The sequence below is a fragment of the Desmodus rotundus genome, chromosome 10 (genome assembly GCF_022682495.2).
Source record: "Desmodus rotundus isolate HL8 chromosome 10, HLdesRot8A.1, whole genome shotgun sequence".
NCBI classification, from domain to species: Eukaryota; Metazoa; Chordata; class Mammalia; order Chiroptera; family Phyllostomidae; genus Desmodus; species Desmodus rotundus.
This window is the reverse complement of record NC_071396.1, coordinates 108,320,815-108,344,283: the sequence shown is the minus strand read 5'-3', so window position 1 is coordinate 108,344,283 and position 23,469 is coordinate 108,320,815. Positions and strand designations below refer to the sequence as shown.

Here is a 23,469-nt window from a genome sequence, read left to right as displayed (position 1 = left end):
CATAGGTAGCTATGTTTCTCTGGGGGAAAAAGGCATTAGGCACAGACACGATGATGTTGATAAAAGCCACAAGCAAGAAGAAAATAGATGAATACTGACTCAGGTCACAGTACGAAGGAAAAGTGGGTGCTGCAGATATGACACCATACACTCTGATAAAAAGAGAAAGGAGGGATCGGTTTTCAATATTCAGGAAATTAAATATGTTATATTTTAAAACGTGGCCTGTCAAGCATGCACGAAGGATTGGTTTAAAGATATACGCAGCTAGTAGGGCTCTAAAGCAAAAAAAAAATGTATTTTTAAGACTTCTTTGCAAGGAAATACTAAATAGTAGATGTGGAAAATGCAGTTGTGGCAGTGACAGGTGAACCAATGGCAGCAACGAAGTAAAACAATGGCCGTGCGTGGCTCCGTCACATCACTCCATACGGCTCCAGTGCCGCCCAGGCTTAAGTGTTACATTTACAAATCCGTACACTGCGGTCAACTACATGAATATTTATAGTCTGCGTTTCTCGAGATGTGAGGTTTTAGCATCCTAGAGAAGCAGGAAATGCTTGCACAAGGAGGGCAACTAAATAATACAAAATAAGTTTGTCCATGTTGCCAATTATTTATAGTGCAGATACTTCATTTCCCCAAAGCACTGTGGTGGAAGACAAGCATAATGGCAAACATTTAGAAGCAAATCTATCTGTGTTTGCCAAGAGTCATTACTAAAAGATAAAGTGCGTTACCTGAAGGGATAGAAAGTATCTTTATGTTGAAGAACTGGCGTAGAATTCAGACAGGAAGCCCCACCTCTCTTTAGCTGACTCTCCATTGCTTCCTGTTTCTTCTGCCTCTTGCTATGACCTCAGATTGTTGAAGCTGTGTATCCCTGTCTCACATCAGTGTGATGTCTTTTCTTTAGTCTAGGTTTTCAGTAAAACATGATTTGAGAAAAACAGCATTTTTCTTAGACAATGCTCAATGACAGAAATTATCTCTATTGCTTTTAAAATAAACTATTTCCGAATAATATCTCCAAATCATATCCTGATGTTGTTGATACCATTCTCAGACAATAGCATTGTTTTCTGTGCTTTTATGAGGGGGAAAAAAACAACTACCTTATAATTCAGAGGTAGAAAGTGGTCACTCATACTTCTTTGGAACATGAATAGAAGAATAAAGGTCCAAAATCCACAATGCACAATCCATTTTATGAAGTGCCAATGTATAATTTGTAACGAGCCTTGGAAAAATAAAATTTCCCTTTTCTGGCAGGCTGGTCATCTTGAAGCTTTTATAGTGCTTTACCTGCCAAATACAAATTTTGGTTCAGATGATCAAGAATTTCTTGAAGGCTATAACATAGTTTAATGACTCTTGTATATTCTTGAGATGCCAATTAGGTTTAAGAAAATTCTGTTTAAAAATATTCCTCAAATGTCTTACCAGTGAACAAATATTAAGGCATAAAGATATTTTAATCTAAGGCCTGAGTTCACAGCTTAAGTATATTTTTCTAAACATATATATTTATTTACATATATAAATATATACAAACTCTGCTACTTAATACCTAGCAATATTTGGAATCCTGACACATGGTGAATTCCTCAGGATTTCTTAATATTTATGTTTATTTCAAGGTTTCAGTGAACAAAACCATAAACTATCCCAATTTTCTTATGCAATCTTATTCCAACTTAATAATGCCAAATAAATAAGCTAAAACATTCATTGAGACCTTAAGCCAAAAGTAAAATTAGTATTCACTGTGGTAGAACTATACAGCCCAGTCAAATCTTGTTTTTATATAAAATAATCTTGCTACTATTTCCAGGTGGCTAACAGTCAAGAGTGGACATTTTTTGGAAAGAACACCAAAAAAACTGATCACATAAAGGTCCTACCACCCTCCAAAGTCAGACAGGTGACCCTGAGTCTGGAATTTACATGGCTATGTAAATATCATTTTGTATAATCTCATCGAGATTAAATAATATAGAGGACAATGTAACTTTGCCCATAGATGATATTTGAAAAGGAGTTAAAAGAAAATCCAGGAGAGCACAGAGCCAACTCCTCAAAATTGTCGTTATTGTTGATGAGAGCAGACTACCTTGTAATGGAATCCCTATCTCAGTTCCACTACAAACCAGAGACAGAAGGGTTCTGCTTTTCATGTTTTTTACGTGTAAAAGCTATTCATTTGTTAGAATTATAGATATTCTTCAACCAACATTTCCAATATTACAGATATTCACCAACATTTTCCAATATTTACTTTCATTTCAGGATTTCCGTGAACAAAACCACACACTCTCCCAATTTTCCTATGCATTTCCTCAGCAAAATTCCTAAGCCAAGGACCCCACTCATACTTGCTCTTGAAGAATGCGTGAGGCTAAGATAGAAATTCTTTACAGATCTGGTTGCACTTTGTATTGAGCAAGAGAAAGTCCTTCTGTGTCAGAATGATTGAGGAGCCTTTTCTCACCCCATGTGATGGGTTGCACATGGCTGTGCTTGGTTGGCTGATGGGAAAGTTTTCACAGGCTTAATGATGAAGTTTGCCGAACTCAGCCCAAATGATTGTCATATTTACTTTTGAAAAGTAGTTATAAAATTTCTTAACAAAAAACCCTTATTCTGAAAGTTTGTTTCATTCACCAATATTTCATTCTTTACATTAATAATCCAAGTTGGCTAAAATGTAGCCCACATCACAAAGCTAAGGGTGGCCATGACACCGTGTATGCAGATTTTTGTGAGCTACGCCTATGCACGCAATTACCAACGACTTGGCTTCCTTCTCTCACCTTCTTACTAAAGCAAAGCCATATTCATACAAAGGCATGTGTAATATTGTTCATTAAGCTTTATTCCTTATGAATGATCTGGAATTTAATTGTCAGGGTAGAGAGCTATGACCATATTGATGGTAGAGAGGAAAATCCACCCTTTCGAATTACAAATCAGATCAATGAAAAAGTCTTTGCAAGGCCCAAATCACAAGACTACTGGCTCATCAAATGCTATGGAGCACATCCAGAAAGGCTGGGACATGAGTCCTTCCCACCACTTCTGAGATCCCTGCAGACTCTTGCACCTGTCACTGCCTGTCATAACCAGGGCTGCTCTCAGTGTAGCTGTGACTGAAAGGCTGACATCCACTTCTTGACCAATGGGATACAAGCCAGAGCACCTTTTTGAATATAGTTACCTTACTCTCTAATTAAAATGTATCAATGCTTCCCTACCGCAGTTAGGATAAACAAGCCCAGTGTCACGTGGTGGGGCACCAGCCTCTCTCCCTGACCTGGACCCCTGCCAGCCCTTCCCTTCTTTACCTTTCCTTCTTGCAGGAATCACACCCACCTCCTTCCTCTTCCCTGAAGAGGTCATGCTCATTCCGGCCTTAGGAGCTTGTAAGCTCTTCTCTCACATCCCTGGATTGCAATGTGTTCCCCTACTCTGACTTTTAAAATTTTGAGGCATTGAAGGCTTAAACTAGGATAAAATACTAACAGTAGAGTTTCAAGCATCAACCTCCAGATGTAATAACTCTTTACATTTGCATAATATATCCAGTTTAAAGATACTTCTTTTAATGTACATTTTGCATGCTTATAGAAATTCTACAAGGTACGTATGGTGCCTGGACAAATGTCAGAAAATCTGTTAAGGGTCAGAAACGGGGCAGAGTTCAGGTCTTTCATCTCAAAGTTCAGAGCTATTGCCACTCTACCAAATTGTTCCTTTCACAAACGTTCAGGAGAAATGCCAGCATCCTGACCCAAGGCCCACAACAAAGCGTGTGGTCTCATTGTCCTTTAACGTAGGGAGAGTGGGGGCCGGGGGAAAGAATTTCATTTCAATCCCTAAAAGCTAACCACCCAGAAGGCTATAGCATTTAGCGGCCGATACTACTTTCTTCTGCTCCTTGTAAAAGAGAAACCTAGAGCCCAGGAAGACTGGGCGAAGAAGCTGGTAGTGGTGTCTACACACCGTGCCTTGTTCTCACGTTTCTGCTCTCAGAACAGGGCACTCTTCTGGAGCCCAGTATTCCTCCGTGAACATGACATTAGCTTGTGTGTTCAAAAGAGGTAAGGAATTGGGTCTCAGTCCCCTTAAAGTGCCTTCCCAAGCCACCTCAAAATATATATATGACACACACATATGTGTATGCATATCATGTATACATAGACATATACATACACAGTCCACATAGTTTTGTAGCCTGGTTATATGTGATTTTAATATTATTATTGAGCAGCTAGAACTAGCTAAATGTTCGTGTGTATACAGGGCGGCTGGCAGTAGCTGGACAAAATAATTCCTCCATGTCTAATCCCTTCGCTGTCTGATCCGTTTCCACTACAAGCATACAGGGGCAAACAGCGACTTCAGGGGAAATGAAAGGTACTTTCAATGCAGTTTGGATATGAATTTCTATGTGTCATTATTGTTTCCAAGGTTCCTGTCACATGCTTACAAAGCCTTTTTCAACTTCAAAAAATAAAAGTGCATAGATATCAACTTCTCAAAAAATGTTTATTTCATTGCAGACCATAAATGAATCATCGCTAACATACATTAAGATTGTGCATTTACTAGGCATCATTTACGCTATGAGAGAAAGGAGCCGGGCCTAGAAAATAAAGGACCAGACATTTAGAGATTCTTTGAAAGATCTCATGGACTCAATGAAGATGCATGGTTGAATTAGTTCACTGAACAGTGACTCTCAGAAATAGTAACTATTAAGACAAAGAAATGTTACAGAATTACTAAGAATACTACTAACAATTTTCTAAAATAAAGTACAATTTAAGAATAAGAAAATTTATTGACTCTGAGTTAACACTAACCAGAATTATTTTTAATGCCCTTCAATGCCACTGAGTAATCTCCAACTCTGTATTTGTGGCATTTAGATTCAAAGTGAGAAAACATATTAGTATTGTTCAGACTCTATAAATCACTGATGTATGTTGAATTCCAATCTGGAATTTTTGGTTTGAGACTTAGTCTAATCTTGCCAAAAGATCCCCAAAAGAAGCAGCTCAAGAGAGCTCTTAGACATCAAATATGAAAAAGAAAAGGAAAAACCAGCCTAACATATTAAATTATAAACATATGGATGGAATTTCCTTTAAATTACTCGAGTCTAAACCTTAAGGGTAAAGAATTTAACAAAACACATTTGCAGTTTCCGTAACACAAAACATTTGACAGGGAATTCAACTACCCCAAAGACAAATGAGATTTTCACTCTAATATTGAGTAAACTGAACCTTCTTTCCTATTATTTTGAAATCTCTGTACCCTACAATTAAAATGTCAATCTTTACAATGTAACTTTGTAATAAATAATAATGAATCTATATATCAGATAGTAGAGAGTCTTTTTTTCCAAAAAATTCTGAAGCTAAAGACACCTGGGAAATCAAAAGAAAATGCAAAATAAGGTGTATATTTAAAAATAGTAATTCTCTCATACTTCGACCTATCCTTTGTCACCTAAACCTTGGCAATCTTTTACAAATGATTAAGCTCTTGACTAGTAAATGCTTCATACCACATGGGTGCCTAGAAGCAGGGGAAATTGAAATATTATGCATCAAATATCAGGCATTTTTATGGTCAAATCTGACCTTCTCAATGATGGATTCCTTTTTTTTTTTGGTATCATCCTCAAAGCTATTATATTGCAAAAATGACTAAAATTAGATGAGGAAAGAATGGAGCTTGCATCTTGCTGGCCCTCTCTGCTGCCCCTGCACTTGGTCACTCTGATGGAACCAGGAGCCGTGACTGAAGCTCCCCAAATGGTTGAGGGACCTTGGAAGTGAATGTACCCCCAGTGGAGCCTAAAGACCACTGCAGGCCTGGGTAGCACTTCAGTGGCAGCTCTTTGAGAGGCCTGGAGCCAGAGGACCCAGCTGAGCCACACCTGGTCCCCAACCTTCAGAAACGGGGAGACAAGAAGTGCCACTTTAAGCCACTACATTGTGGTGTCATTTTTTCTGCAGCAGAACAGGAAGGCAGGCCATCACTATTAGTATCACCTGTTCGAGTGATCAGTTAGCACTGTCATCCACCTCAATGTAGTGTAACCTTACACAAGAGTAAGTGTTTAAGAAATGAAATGTTGAAATTTACCAACCGAAGTCAGGATGAATGGGAGAGTTAAGTGATATAAAATGAGGGGCTAGGAAAGAGTAAATCTCAATCTAAATGCCAATCACAGGGTGAAGAGTCGGTAAATTTTATGGTGTTTCTTCAGATAGTGTTAAGGTTTGAAGGGTCCATAGTACTAAAGATATACTGTATTCAAGTGAATAAACATTAGAAATATTATAGTTCTCATTTAAATTAGATATATTCACATGGCCAAAATGGGCTGGTCTTTTTGAGTGTTACTCAAAGGGATAGCTACCCATGGAAGAACAGTTTCCTGGAAGAACATCATGTAACCCACTGAAAAAGCAAGAAAGCCACCACACACCAGGCGAACGAGATGTGCAATTGCGGGGGGGGGAGGCGATGGCCACCAATGAACAAACCCCCTGTTCTACTGGTGTTTGCCCACTGCACTTAAACTAATTGAGATCCACATACAACTTTAGCATCTATAGACGGGACAGCTTCAGTTTATTCATTATTCCTCAAATGTTTGCTCTTAGTTTGACAACAGAGAAAAGTTTCCTTATAGATTACTTTTAAATAGTTAAAAGACTGCAGTCTTCACAAAAATGTGAATTGTCAGAAAAATCCATTTTTAGTCTGTGTTGTTATTTGCAAGATCCAAAGCCAACCGGGGAGAAATATCCTGGGTTTCTGTGAGTACAGTTTGGCCCTTTGCAAAGTGACAGACGTAGGAAGTAGAAAGTGGCAGGCCAACAATGCCTTTAACTGTGACGAGTTAAAACTGGAAATGAGAACAGTGCACACATTCACTTTCCTTAAATGCATCTCGAGCTACAGCTACGTGTCTGCCTATAGCTACAAAAGACCTGAAGTTGCTGTACTCTCCCACACATTTCAGTCAATGCATATGATCCTCCTCTCCAGTGATAAGCACAAAGTACAAATGAGCATGCTCATTTTCACCTTTTGATATCCTAAGTAATTGTTTGAAAACTCTCTTTTACAATTCAAGTGCAAGATAGTGTTTTGCCTTTGGAAAAATGAAAACTGCTCACGAATTATTTAGATTTTTTCTTTTCTGTTTGTGAATGCAGATGCAACAGCATGAGGAAAGCTTCCTCTTCCAGCATCACCTTATTTAAGTTCAGTAGTGCTTATTTTTAACAGATAAAAGAGCTTTAAAATCTTTAAGTTCTTCAGTTTCATCGATCAAGTAATAAATATTAAGTAAATATTGGTTGTTCAGTGAGTGAATAAATGAATGAGTGAGAGATATTTAAGACAAAAGAGTCATTAAGACCCACCAAAGATTATTTGAAAAGGATATATAAAGAAAATAGTTTCATACTAGAAAATGATACAAATTTTTCATAAACTTTTCCAGATAAAAGAAAATGATTAAGTACACCCTGAACTCATTTTACAAGTTCCAAACAATCTCAAAGCCAAGGTCTCACAAGAACTTTATGACAAATATCTTCAACTAAACTGGATACAAAAACTGGAATAGAAATACCAGCAGGAAATACCTAGTGATTAAAAAGATGAACGTATCATGAAAAATGTGGAATATATTCCAGGTATATAAAATTTATCTAGTGTTTGATTGTCAATCATCACAATTCACTCAATAAACCTATTAACAAAATGAAGAAAAGTTTCAATAGATAAATAAAATGAATTGATAAAATTCAGTACCAGTTTATGATTAAAAAAACCTTATGTAACCAAAAATAGAAGAAAAATATGTGATATGATTACAATTATCATCAAGAAAGCCTAAAGCAATAATCCTGGATGGTGAATTGTTGAATGCTTTCCCCCCAAATCAGAAATACTTCTAGTGCTCAGTATTATTCGAAAGAAGGGGTCTTAGCCAGTGGAAAGAAAATTAAATAGAAATAGAAATGAGGAAGTAAAACACTCGTTTCCCTATAATGTGATTTGTAAGTAAAACTTTCAAATCATTCAACAAATTATTAGAACTAACAGTGAAGTTAGTAAGTTTATTTGATTAAAGCCAATATATACAATCAGGTGTATTTCTGTCTTCTAGAAACAAATACTTAACAAATATCAAATTTTGAAAACCAGTATCATTTTATAATAGCATCAAATCCATCAAAATAATTAGGGACATCATGGAAGATGGGTAAACTTATGTTGCATAAGGTACAATGTTACTGAAACAAAAACTAAATAAATGTAGGGATATATGATGTGTATATATTGGAAACCTCAAAATTGTAAAGATGACACATTTCCGCAACTTAACCTGTAGATTCAATGTAATTCTAGTCAAAACCTCAGAAGGTTTATTTTGTGGAAATTGACAGATTGATTTTAGCCTTCATTTGGAAATGCCGCGATTCAAAAACAGACAACAAAATATTCAAGAAGAACAATGTTAGAGGAATTATACAACTGGCTATAAAACAATAAAGCTATAATAATTAAGACAATGAACTATTGGCATAAGGAGAGACAATAGACCAATGGAAGAGAATAGAGTCCTAACACAGACTTATACACCTTTGTGCTACCTGATTTGTGATGGGTCAGTATGGGGAAATATTTTCCTTTTTTCAGCAAAGGTGCTGTCTCAGCCATACATCCACATGGAACTAACTGTGACATCACATCACCTAAAAAGTCACTCTGAATAGAGCACCAACCTAAAAGTGTAAGACAAAACAATAGAGCTTCTAGAGATTAACTATAGGAAAACCTCTCATGACCTTGCATTGGGAAAAGATTTCCATACAGAAGAGCAAGCACTAGCCATAATTAACCGCCGTTTGCTCCCTTTGCAGAAAGCGGTGACTGTGGGACCCCGTCACCTAGACAATCAGAGAGCAGTCAGCCGCCCGGTGCTGTCTTTCAAACACAGCGTCTGGCTGCCGAGAGGCTTTCACATTGGGCAGGACAGCAGGTGTGACAAAGAGAATGCTGTCACATTCCATTCACATGTGCTGTCACGGAAATACAGAGTGCAGGCAGCAGAGGAGGGGGAGATGGCCCTGTGCTTGGTGGCCGGGGACAGAGTATTGATATGTGAGTAAGCACTTCCAGCCACTCAAGGGGGAGAGAAATATGGTAACATGGGCTGTAGTTACACAGCATGGGCTTGATAGTTCACGGTTCTGCACACACTATGGGTCAGTCAGTTCTGATTGAAAGGAGGTGTGTTCCTTGCAAAGATAAGTATCTGTGTTTTCCATACAGTTGTGGTGAACCAGTTGGTCTACTATGGAGATTTCAATTGGGCGTAAAGTACAAAAATGCCCAGTAAATGCACCGTGCTTAGTTCCAGTCACATTTTTGATAAAAACTGCACCTATAATACATAATTTAAAATGTAGTTTCCTTTCTCCCCTCTGATCATGCCTCTTTGATTCAGGGGAATGGACCATGATACACTGTGGCTGATTCCTACTTTAGTTACCCAACTACTCAGACTCCACTCTTCCGATTTGTCCTGGTCTTATAAAATTAATGCTCATGAAAGCAATTAGTTGATGAATTAGTTGTCAGAATTCCATTGTCAACTCTCCCCCTCTCAGTGGGAATGAAGTCATGAGTCTCGGCAAACAAGTGGTACGTAAAAGCCCTTAACAGGCCTTACGAAAAGCAGCCAATTGCCTGGTTTGCCTTGAAAACATAAACAGTTGTCTTCCTTGCATTTATAAATATGTTTAATTTTAATAGATAACCGACAAAATGCACTGAGCATGCTTCCAATTAAGGAGCGTTAGCAACCCAAAGATAGTTGGACCTGTGGGGGAGACCGCCAAATCCAACCATTTCCCCCACCTTCTTTCAACATTTTTCCATTTTCAAAAGAAGTGGGACACCTAAGAACGGAATCAAGATACTTATTTTGCTATTCAAATGCTAGAATGAAAATGAAAAAATGTGCAAAAGAAAGTAACTAATATTTTGGAAGAAGGCTAAATTCAAAGGCTGAGTTCTGCTTGCTCATTATGTATATGAAAGCCAGATCTACTTTTAAACTTCAAGCAATATTTGGCAGTATAAAAGATTTGACCTCAGAGTCCCAAGTCTCCCACTGAGTTCTGTTGCATAAAATCCAGAAAACAATCCTGTATTCAGATTTCTTTTATGCTTGAAGATTATTTGTACCATTACAGATCAAAAAATTCTCAGACAAATATGTCATGTCAATTAAGCATTTCATAAAAGTGATAATAAACTGAAATAAAAAATTTAAAAATCACATGTAATGTTTTATAACAGCCGATTGAATCTAGCAGTAAAGGAAATTGAAAATAACAGATTATTTTTCCTAAGCAGCAAAGGAATAAGTGTTCTCTGATTACCTTGGGACTGTTCTGGCTTGAATACAACTCACAGTTTTTTGTTTTTTTTTTCTTTTCTCTCAAAGGTAAAACAACAGGGCAGGCAACCATCACTTCTTAATCATACCAGAAGTTACCTGAAATACAGAAACACTTCCCTCCCCATTTCGTTATACATTCATATCAGACAAACTGGTTTTTCTCTGTTTAATGCTGCTTTTTAGTCATTATTACTGATCTTAAAATAGCTCATGGCTCTTCCAAGAAAATTTCTGCGATTTCTTTTGTTACTCCGAAGGTGAGAAGGGAATAGGAAGAGGGTGGATTGATTTACCTCCTGACCAGGTGTGAGACCTTGGAGAAGTTAACTTTTCCCAGACTTGGTTTTAACAATAAGCCTGGAGTGATAATACCTACCTCATGAGTTTGCTTTGAGAACACAATGCTATTATATATATTAAAATTCAGGCATAATGTAGATATTCAATGAATGATAGCTATTGTTTCTTTTTACTACATAAAACGTCCTTTCTGTACATCATGAACTTATGGCTAAAATTAAAATACATGTTTTAAAATAAATGTTCACACATTTCTGATTACTAGCACCAAATCTTCAGTGAAGGTAGGACATGTTATTCTGAGAATTAGCTCTTTGAACAATTTATTCTATTTTCTATCCCTCCATTGGGCAATGAAATATCTGCTCAAGTGAAATTAAGGGAAAATGAGATTAATAAAATTTAGAAAGCAAAGCACTTAAAACAAAGAACACATTGTGGGAATATAAATAACCCAACTTCTGAATTATCTGAAGCTATAGGAAAATGAAATGATGAATTGAAGTAAACAACTCAGACGGATTTTTCCTTGGCTCCAATCCAAAGAGGATATACACTTCAGAGACCATATGAATTGAGGCAAGTCACTGTATTATCTGCCCTATTCTTGCCATCAGCTCTACGCTGAGAGTACATGGGATACACGGTCTAGATAAAAAGACAGAGATTTTGTACCTAGAAAAAGATGTTAGCGCAGAAACTATATTTTACAACCTTCTGGAATCCTAACTCATTATTTTTTCAGAGTTCAGTGGATTTTATTTTTGGTGCTGAAACTATTTAAAACCAAAATGGAGTTCAATGTATTAATGTGTGTGTGTGCATGTGTAATGGGATGGCGGGTGAATAATAAGGAGAAATGATTGATCTGCACTCTGCTTCCTGGTCTGTCTGTCCCTCCTTCATCTGTGGCCCTGTTCTCTGGATAATTACTTTTTTCTGGATTTATGGCACAACATCATAGTTTTAATATATTTGTTTCTGCCACCAGTCTGTGAGCTTCTTGGGGGTAGAACTTATATCTTATTTATTTTTGTCCTCACAGAGGCTAGAATACAAAAGACACGCAATTAATGAATCTAGAGGGAAGTAAAGTTGCCATCCAATTAAAATAAAGTTGACAACTTCCAAAATGCATATGCACACAATTAGGTTTATGTGTGTCCATTGGGCCATAACGAATTAATCTGACTTCATTAATTCGAACTCCTCCGGCTTGTTGGAAATGAACACTGTATTTGTGTGTGTGCATTTATGTGGTGACGGAAGGCCTGCGTTTTGCTGCCGCAGGGAGTTCCGGGAGGGCTCTTCACATTTCTCATCTTATAGGAGATTACGTCGGGCTTTCCTGCATTTTTTCCTATTATTAAAGTCAACACCATTAAAAAAAAGTCAACACCATGCTTTCAGCTTGTGTTAGCAGAAATCTAGACTTCCCTGGCTAATCCTCCTCCATCATCCCCTACGACCAACACAGGGACCACGTCCTGCTCACCTTAGTTTTTAGCTGTGCTCACTTTCCTCCATCTCAGCCCCCTGGGTCCAGTAGGGCTGGTTCACCCTTAGATTACTGAAGTGGGTTTCTAAGGGTTCTCCCTCCCAATATCGTTTACTTCTCAACAGCTAGAGGGATATAGTTTCATGTTTTTAATGCGGTTATTCTGTCTTGGCTGCAACTCTTTCAATTGCTTTCCGATTACTCTTAGGATTAAGTTCAAAGTCCTTATTACATCTGCCCTAGCCTCCTGTCCTTTCCTTCCTTTTTGTTTTCAGCTTCTCCAAGTTTCCTCTATTTGGAAACCTGAATGTCTCACTTCTCATGTTAACTGAGATTTTAGTCTTGTGTTATCAAAATAATTCAACTTCTTTTGGGTGATAATACTCTATTCCTATGTGTTAATTTTTCAGAAGGAATACTTCTTCCATGAAAAAATTAGAAGTACCAGCTTAAACTGACACGTGCATGTTTCATATTTTAATAATAGAAAACTCTTGAATATTCATTAGGGTCAATTTCTTTTTTTCTCTTAACTTAGTCAAAACATCAACCTACTCAATTAATACTCAACATCTGAAAGACATAACTTATATTCTAAACATATTTAATGCTAACATATAGAGAGGCTATTCAAATTCATTATGTTCTTTAAAATACTTTTCTAGTATTTAAACGGAACCACACATGAAAGCTGTTTTCTATTGCTTTATAACTTCCATAATCCAGTGACCACAAAGAACCATGATTTCTAAATGATTATAAACCTCAAAGGGCCTAAAAAACATTTCTTCCCAAATAAATGCTTTGGTTAACATTTAAATTATTGTCACAAAATACATTTTTTAAATTTAACATTTTTCCTAAAGTAGAACAAAGGCCATTTGACATACTAATGTCATGTGGGTTTTTAATATATGTTTAAATAAAAAATATTAAAATATATATTTCCCATTAAAATACTGAAACTTCCTGATGAAAACACGAGAGGCTGATTTTCCTTTCTGTAAATCCGGCAGTGAACTTCAGCTTCCACAATCTCCTTGTTTTCAGTAGTAGAGGGTTGAACAAGTGCAGATTAAGCCCCAATCATGTAATGATGAGAATGTAACACTGTAAGTACATGTATCCTTACACCCCAAGGAAGTGTTGCCTCATCGGTGCCAGCAGGAGACTCTTCCATTTACTTCCGATACGGATAACTTAAAAGGCCCCGCATCTGGTGGCTGAGGCATCTTCCCACACCAGCCAACATGCTCCATGCATTCAACTCAAACTCAGTCTAATATTCATCTCCTCCAGCTCCAGCCATTCACTCCCTAACTCAGCTTCTCTCCCCACCTGTGACAGTGACATCACTGTCCTTCACACTTGTGAAACCCCAAGGTCACCCTCACCTGTCATCCCTGCAATCTCATCATGCTTCAGCCTTCCTTTCAACCACTTAATCACCTTGGAAATCCCTGTCAACACTCCCTCTTTCTTAAAACTTCCAGCCTACTTAAACCACTCCCTTATTTAAAGTTCACTTTCTATTAACATAACAAGGCTTCCTCCACCATTTCCAGGAAGCTCTACATGGCTTTATATTTAGTCTTCCTAATTAAGAAAATTATTCAAAATTGTGTCTCTCTAAAAAAAATTCACTGAATTTATAAATACCCAGAGAATATCTTTCATTCAGGAAGCATTCAAAAGTAATACAGTTGCATTTTTAATATGAAACTGCCTTTTGACCCAGTGATCCCACTTCTGAGAATATATCCAAAGGAACCCAAAACACTAATTTGAAAGAACACAGGCACCCCTATATCCATTGCAGCATTATTTACAATTGCCAAGATCTGGAAATAGTCCAAATGCCCATCAGTAGATGGGTAGATAAAAAAGCTGAGGTATATTTACACAATAGAATGCTACTTGGTTGCAAAAAAGATAGAAATCTTACCCTTTAAGACAGCACGGATAGACTTGGAGAATATTATGCTAAGTGAAGTAAGCCAGTCAGAGAAAGACAAGTACCATATGATTTTACTTATATGTGGAATCTAATGAACAAAATAAACTGATGAACAAAATGGAAACAGACTCACAAAGAACAGAATGGCAGCAGTCAGAGGGGAGGGGTTTAGGGGGCCTGGATGAAAGAAGGTGAAGGAATTAAGCAAAAAAAAATGTCTATGTACACAACCCATAGACTCTGACAACAGTGTGGTGTATTAGCCAGAGGTAAAGGGGGGTGAGGGGTAGGTGGAGGTGGGCAACGGGAGGGAAAACGGCAACGGAAAGAGACTTTGCTTGGGGCAATGGGCACCCCGTGCAGTGTGCGGATGACGTTCCGTTGAGTTGCACACTGGAAGCAAGCTTGGCTTTGTGAACCGGTGTCACCCCAATCAATTCAATTTTAAAAAGGCACACAAACCAAGACACACTATCAACAGAGCCTTTGTTTTGCAGAATAAAGAAGATGGGGAAATGTTTTCCTAATGACACTGTACAATGGCAAAAGAAATGCCTTTGTTTTTTTATTGCTGCACTTGCATTTCCCCCAGAGAGAAGTCGTTTGTGTGATGCACAGCTACACCTGAACAGGGCTTCACCACCTGCTGACTACATTCGTGCCAACGATGGTCCACTTAGGGAAGCTCACTGAGGTTCACAAATAACGACCTCCGTTTTGATACAGAGATTAAGAGAAGACTCAAGTCCATCTGAAAAACACTGCTCACCATCTCTTTCCAAGTGTTTGGTCCTATTAGGTTTCTGTTTGTTAATCGTTTGCATTTTTTTGAGCCAGCATCCCTGTGTACAATGCATCCTATTCAAAGAGGAACACTCTCTTGCCTACCTCCTCCAGCTCCAAAACTGGCGGGAGAATTATTACAGAAACCAAAATACACATAATCAAAAGCAAGTAGCAATAAACATTTAGTGTTCAAAGACAAACTGAGGCACGTAAAATTTTTAAGAGTTTATTTGAACAAAAATTGATTTAAGTCCAGCAGGGCCAAACCAGAAGTGGTTGTATACCCCACTCAAAGGAACTCAAAAAAGACTTTCACAGAGAAAAAGCGGAAGCAATACAACAGGGTTATTGATGGGCTGAGGGGAAAAGCCTAGGTGGTTGTTTGTGACTAGCTGTCCTTAGGTTTCTGATTCTGTGACCTTGAGCCATTTACAGGCTTGGATTTGGGGTTGGTACATAAGTTGCCAGCATGAGAGCCACCTCAGTCTAATGGCCTCATTGTTTGATTAACCATGCAATTTAAAAATCACTAAAGTACTATATATATTTCCATTTGTCTTCTATTTTCATCGAGTTTAGATTTTTAAAGTCATTGCAACAAGTCACAGTGAAACAAAGGCAAAATGAAAGACTCACAAACCAGCAAATGCATGTCCAACAATGTGTTTCGAGGATCATTTTATTAAAACCATGCGCATGCATGTACAACAAGGCCTGCTGAGTTCTTCGTGTTGCTGAAGTACCATACGGATAAACGCTCCTTAACTTTTGAGACTTGGATGTACATTTATATTTATCGGAACACGGTTGCGGGGGCTGAAGGTGCATCCGTGAGTAAACAGATTTAAATGTCTGTCCTCGTGGAGCTTACATCCTGATTACAAGTGAAACCTGACTCCCGGAAGTTCCACTGTATACTAAATTATTTTTCTCCAAAGATTCACTCAGAGCAAATTATCTAGATGCCTTCCCGCTGTCAAATGGAGCAAAAATTGTGTTGTAAAAGAATGAAAATGAACTATTCTGAACAAGTTTGAAGAACTGGAAATGATAGAACTGCAAAAACCACAACACAAACAAACTAACCCAGCTTTTGGAGTTTAATCACGTATTCCTGATTAATCTCCCAAATATAAATATTTACATATGTTCAACTCTGCGCCCTTTATGAAGAAACTCTGGGCTGAGAGTGAACTAAGCTTTTCTAAAAGTTCCCCAAAATATTTTAAACAGGAAACCAGCTGCCTCCACCCAGCTGTGGCAACAGGTTCAAAGCACAGTACCACTGGCAACAGTGCCACCGGGGTTCACTGAAGTCCTTGAACACTCCAAGTGACTGCAGGTCGGGCTTAGTCCTTGAATTCATATGTCCTCAAAAATGCAATTGCAGAGAAAATACAATTATTAGTGAATATGGACCTACCCAAGTTTCATAATTTTGTTTTTTCAGAAAGATGTGATTAATTTATTTTGAAATCACAAGGCTACCAGCCTCTGAGTAGGAACAGCATAGCTCTCAGAAAGTGTATTGTGCCTCTGATGACATCAATGGAAAAATAGAAAAGAAATATGTAAGCCTGACTTTGTGTATAATTAAAAGTATACTCATTTATAGTACTATATTCATTTAAAATACCATAAGGATATTAAATCAATTGCTTTGTTAAGGGACATTTTAATATTGAGAAAAACAAAATAACGTAGGAAAAGCAAAAGAAGAACAATGCAATTATTCAAAAATGAACGTTCTTAGATTATGTAACATAAGGAGAAATAGTAATATAAAAATACGTATCACCACAAATGATCAGAACAGCAGCTCACAAATACTATGTTGGTATTTGGACAAAATGATGACTTCTCATCTCAGTCACTGGCATTAGATTTATAGGCCTGTTCTATTTCTGTGGACTCTTCTCAGATTAAAATAATATCAATCACATATTTCTTTCTAATTTTTTAAATCTTAATGCAAAATAAAACAAGCATTCAGTTTTCAGGTGTATCACTTGGAGAAAAATACCTTCCCCAGAAAAACAAATATGGTGATCATGCAATACGTAAGCTACGTCATATGATAATGAGATCCAAAACCTCAATTCCACTGAGAAATTTTCATTTGTAAGGTTCTGTAATATGAAGAAATAAAAGACATGAGACATTCAAGAATGTAAACGTGAAATGTTGCTCTGACAACCAGTCACTGTACACGCCAGGGACACTGTTTGCCTGTCCACACTCCACTTTAGACAAGATGTGTCAGTGATTTGTTTAAACACAGTCTCCCAACTTCTCCAATAATCTTTTTAACTGTTGGTCCTTTGGCGGAAGAGAAAATAACACTACAGAGGAAAACAATGTAACTAAAAGCAGAGACCTTAGCACAATTGCTAATTGATTTGGAATCAGTTTTCATCTGTTTGTTTTTATTGCAGGCGTAGTGTTGTATTTCCTTCACAGAAACAAGGAAAGGAATTGGATTACAAATGTCAAAATAACAGGAAGTGAATAGCTAGTGTTTATATTTCTCAAAAGATCTGGCTTTCCAGTCCCTAAAAATAGAAAATGGAAGACACATGGAAGGAAAACTGCAGTGGCGAAGACCGGATTGAACTCATGCATTTCTGAAAACGTGGTTCGTTTTTATTTCCCCTCCCGATTGTATAAATATTTTCTTTTCAACTCTTTCCCAAGTCATCCCTATAATGTCATAGTTTTAAATCTTCTTCCAAACTCTATTTTTTTTTTCACTTTTTCTTTCTGTACGCTCTCCCAGCATTGTATCTTTCCTCTAAATTATTTTTTTAAATGCTAGGGAACGTGCGGATTCCTGGAACTGGGTTTCATCATTGCCTGTTTGACACCAATTAGGTTTTCTTAAATTACATCAAGGAGAGAGTGTATTGGTACCTACCAGTTACTTCACAGGTCATCTCATTTTTCAGACTGCTCAGTGACAATATAACATAAATATATCATTATAACATCAGAGTGGTGTGGTGGACCCCAGGCAGCTCTGAGTCAGAACCGGAAAACCTGGGGTAAATGTGTTCCTTGGGAGGTCACGGAGACACATACCTTCATTTACTGCAAGGAGACGAATCTAAGCCTTCATGCTGATCTGCGGTTGCTATGAGGATACTTTGTAATTGTTTATATTCTGGAGTGTTATAGCCTATCCTGCATGAAACGCTAGCCACTAGCCAGGTGGAGCTGTTGAGCTCTTGAAACAAGAATAGCCGGAGTGGAGATGTACTGTAAATGTAAATTAGGCACAGCGAGGAAGGGGAAACGTAAGTAGCTCATTAATAATTTCATACTGAAGACATTTTGGAATGATAACATTTTTAATAAATTGAGTGAAGTAAAATATATTATTGAAATTAATTTCACATCTATTTTTAAACTTCTTAATGTAACTTAAATTGTAAATGTTGCTTGAATATTTCCATTGAACAGCTCTATTCTAGAGCATATAGAACATTTAAGTTTTCTTCTTCATGGACATTTTACAGATATATAAAACTATGTTTTGATTTTTAAAAATATCTTCGGTGTTCTTGGGCAATATTTCTGTCTCCCCAGAGGCTTCCTATCTATACTTCTAATTAAGATGATTTCCAACAACACTATTTACAAATATATGCTTGAAAAATGCATTCTATTGATAGTGGAAATACATATCAAGTAGTCGTGCCTGCCATTCGAATATAACTGAGCAGGCCATGTTCATTCTCTGCCATGTGGCCACCCGAATGGGAGAGGTGACGCGGCAGTGGTCACACCGACATGAAATGGACATCAGCCAGAAGTCTGGATGTGCCTGTCCTCTCTCCTACTGAGTCACCGTACACCCGCCTCCTAGACTACTCCCATCGGCAAGTGGGCACATTGTGTGGAATTCCTTCAACCTTAAAAAATCGTCTTGATCCCTACCCAGCACCATCCCATTTCTCTGGCATTTTTTAATAATAAATATCATGGAGTCATTTTCACTCACCATCCCATTCTCTCCGGCCTCAGCCCATCTGCCAGCATGCAAGTCTACAAAAACGCTCCATGACTTCTACCTTGCTAAAGCCAGTGTCTTTCTCGGCCACTCAGCAGCATTTTATGTAATTGGCTATTCCACCTCTCTAGGACCAAGCATTCACTTGGCTTCCGAGAGACCCCTTGCTCATGGTCCTCCCACCTTGCTGACCACTGCTGATCCTAAGGGTCTGCCTCCAGCCCTGACCCTAAACACCTCCTCTCTTCCCCAAGGTAACACTTCAGAGCACACCCAGTCCTTTGTTTTCAAAGGCACCTGTTTGCTGACTAGTTCTCCTGTCTGAGACCTTCCTTCAGCTCTGAACACACGTATCCAGCTGCCAATTTAACATTTCCACTTCAGTTCTTAATTGGCAGCTCAAATTCCACATGTCCAAAAACAAATTCTTGAACAATGCCCCTCCATCTAAACTGGCCCTCCCACTGTCTCCCCTCTGTCATAAACAGCTGTGTCATTTCTCTAGTGGCTTGGGTCAAGCCTGAAGGTCATCCCTGAGTCAGTCCCCTTTTTTCACGCTGCACATCACTGTCGTGGGGAAATGCTGTCAGCTCTGGCAGGGAAAGGTGATCTATATTTATAATCTCGCCAGCTTCATCTCCAGTATCTACTTTAAGACCGCCTTATCTTTTGCCTGGACTGTTATACTTTACATGGTCTTCCTGCTTCTGCCTTTTTCTACTTCAGTGTATTCTTTATTACATAGCCAGAGTGATCCTTGTAAAACTGAACTTAGTATGTCACTTCGAGGATCAAAACAGCTACATCACTTTCTGTCAGACTCAGGATAAAAGGGAAAGGAGTGACCGTGTCCTACAAGGTTCTAAGATTTCCGAACCTGAGGTTCAAACAGTCGGGGTGTGGGGAATCTTTTAAGTAAAAATTATCTTGAAACTGAAGCTGAATTAACTTCACAGCAGACCTGCCTCTGCCTTGCTGGCTCTTGGCAGCTGCCAGCCTCTGGCCATGCCTTGGAGAGACAGCCTCTGGCCATGCCTTGGATGGTCTTCACTCAAGAACTTAGCAAATGCTCAGCTAATAAGTATTCCCTCAGCCAACCACCTTCTCCCCTAACATTCCGTGTGCTGGAGTCCTTACTTCCTTTAGACTGACAGAGGGGACTTCTCTGATTATATCACAAAGGCATGCATTCTCCATTCCTTCTTAGCCTGCCTTTCTTTCTCTAAGCACTTATCATTACAAAAGGTATTATACTGTAGACGTTTTGGGTTCTATTGCTTCCCTGGCTGGAATTGCTGCTTGGCTGAAAGCAGGGCCTTTTAGTTTTGTTTGCATCTCTATTTCCGTTGCTAGAACAGTGTCTGAGACACAGCAGACATTTAGCGCTGAATGAATAAGCCTGCAAGGAAACAGTGACTTAGAACGCATTATTTTCTCCAAAAGGGCAAGTATCAACTAAACAAGTCAGACTCCTCTAAAGAAGGTGACTCTTAATAAGTGGATGAGGAGAGACTTTTAAAATTACCCTAGAAAAAGTTTTCAGCCAGTTTAACTTCCATTTTAATTGTGATGAAGAACTAGATTCTTCCATATACCTACTTCACATACACCACACAAACACACAGTGAATCTCTATCTACAACAGGCAAATATTTACACTCACTTGGCCACAAATGTTTTTGAAACAGTATAAAAATGGATGGGGATTGGAGAGAAAAAAGCCATGTGTATCCTTTCCCCAAGAGAATCATGGGTGTTATGAGAAGTTAGGAGGGGAGTTGGCCTCTGCATTATTTAAACTTTTGATACCATTGCTGATAAACATCCAGGTTTCAGGAATGTGTCATTTTTGTTCATTTATATAAATGAACACGCTACTGAGTAGCACAACTTGGAGCACAGAGTGGACCCTGATACCCACCTCAAGTGAATAGGCAAAGGCAAGCTTTGGAAGCAGAATGTTGCTGTCTCTGGCATAGGCCCTGGCTCTCTGTGCGGAAGAGCCCGTGTGTAAGATAACATGCCTGTTTAACTCCGTAAGTGCTGAACTTTTTCCCATCAACCCGCACTGTTAGGTCAAATTTATTGTAGTCATAATAAAGTTTAGAAGACGGCATGTGCGTTCGACAGCACAGCATCAACATCTCTAGAATCCATTATAACACGCTGTTGTTGCCATGACCAATGTCTCCAACCCACCCAGTCGTATGTTTTGTAAGTTAAGCTTGGTCATGGACAAATGGCCAGAGAAGCTTGCACAGCATCAGAGAATGTGATGAGAGGGACCCTAAGGAGCCTGTCTGTGACCCAGTGTCGCCATTGACGAGGCCCACAAGAAGGTTCTGCACTAAAGATGGAAATAAGTGTGCCTGAACCCTTAGAAAATCTGTGTGATTACCCTGCTCCCAGTCAGGAACAGCTTACAGATAGAACATTCTGGAACAACATCCAACTCCACGGACTGCCTGGCACGTCCACATTTCCCTGCTCTCCTCTCCTTTCCTACCAAGCATTATTCCACCAAGAACGTATAATTCTCCCTCTTCATTTATAAGTTATATTTTCATCTCACCCGGAAGGTGAGCAAAGAGAAGACAGGAATCCATGAATATACGCTGAGTAATAAAGCCATTTGGCCTCTCACGGCCATCATAAATTCAATTTCGACACACGCCTTCATAATCCTAAAGTCACTAAAGGCGGAAATGAAAGGTTGTAGGAAAACCCCTCGAAACCATTTCCACACGAAAACTACTCCCAATTTGTCTCGGACTTTTCTGCACTGAAGTATTATCTCCCCTCCACCTTCCGTGACATTTCTCGAGGGTGGCCGCAGCTTAGACGCGCGCTCAGTGGACAGTGACTGATCGGCTCGCTTCTATTTTTTGAGGCTTTAATTTTATGAGTTAAAAACAGACATTCTGATGAGATACCAGTTGCAGGTTCTGCAATGGTCATCTGTTTTGTACTTAGTACTAAGGGTGTCTCTGACTTCAGCCACCAAAAAGAAAATACTTCTCTCAGAAGTCTGACATCAAATATCTTCTTATCTCTGCTACACATAATCACACTTGTTAGCAGACATCATTAAATATAAATCACTCAGATAACATTTAAGTATATACTAATATTAATAATCCTCTGCAAAGCTATGACTTCAGTAGAATGGCCTTGAACACAACCTTTCTTCTCTTTGATGGGCTGACTTCCTCCCATGAAACATCCACTTTTCCTTTTCCCAGGCAAGGTCTCTAACTCACAGTCAGGCACCCCTGGGCGCCTGCAACTGGCCGGGATGCCAGGGACAAGCACTGGGTACACAGAAGCCCTCCATGAGATACGATCTTGGGCACAACCGAGACCTGTGTAATGAATGTAAATGTCATGCGGTCAGTCATCAAAGTATTTAACATGACAAATGCACTTACTGATTTAGTTATGACAAATTTCGAACGGTGCATTTTGCACTTCAACTATCTTCATGCTTTTGGGTGCCTGGCAAAAAGGCATTACTCCAGCAAACCTTGGTCAAATGACTACGCTTCCACAACAGTAGAGGGCACATTTCTAAAAAGACAGCAAAGACATCATTTTATATGGCATGTAAATATGAAAGTATTCAATGGTCACACAAATCAATGATTATAACATGAGGTGGTTTAATTGAAAAAGAGATAAAAGGAAACTGAATATTATTCCAGAGGTTGGTTCTTTCTATTTAGAGAAAAAGTAAATTAATATGTTTAAGGTTTGGATATATGAGGGAAAAGTGTTAGTAAATAGGTTCTGTTCTTTTTTACTCTGGATATACTACACTAGACACTATCCATTAGAAAAATAAAGTTTATATGTTCTTCACTTATTGAAATAAAATTTTGGATGGCACTTTCCTTTGATAATATTGAGTCTTTCCACAATTTTAGGAAGGTGTGGTCACTAGGCATTCATTCATATCACACACATCAAATGAAGAAACAGGGAAAGCCAATGTGTTTCCAGTATCGCATCCAGTGACCTCTGTATTTCATTTGTGAATAACTAATGTTTTCAATGAAAATCCGTGATGATATTTCTCCTGAGAAATCAAAAGATATCTCTTTGAATACAATAGTCAAGAAAATAAAAAAAACATGAGAGCTGATTAGGGGACCCCCAATTTAATTGTAAAAACTGCTTATTTTCGGTATCAGTCCCTTTTTTCTTCTCCCAAAGGAGAATGGACCACCTGAGAGACTTGTGATTCCCATGGATTTGCAGATGTAGGGGTTGATCTCTGGCCTGTGTTTTCACAGCCTCCTCCCTGCACGTTCTTATGCCAACGCCCATCCCAAACCATCCTGCTTAACTTCCGCCAGACTGACATTCCTCGGATGCCAGAGGAGCACAGTGGAAATAGCTCTGGAGCCAGACAG

At 38.5% G+C, this 23,469-nt stretch overlaps 1 protein-coding gene across 1 annotated transcript in view; it reads right to left on the bottom strand.

Annotated features, from left to right (window-relative positions):
• Positions 1-22,620, bottom strand: part of CCDC102B (coiled-coil domain containing 102B) — a 143,452-nt gene extending 120,832 nt beyond the window's left edge. Inside the window, exon 1 of the mRNA XM_045187626.3 lies at positions 22,486-22,620. The gene's annotated coding sequence lies outside the window, so the exon portion shown is untranslated. The remainder of the gene's footprint in view (positions 1-22,485) is intronic.
• Positions 22,621-23,469: the final 849 nt, after the last annotated feature.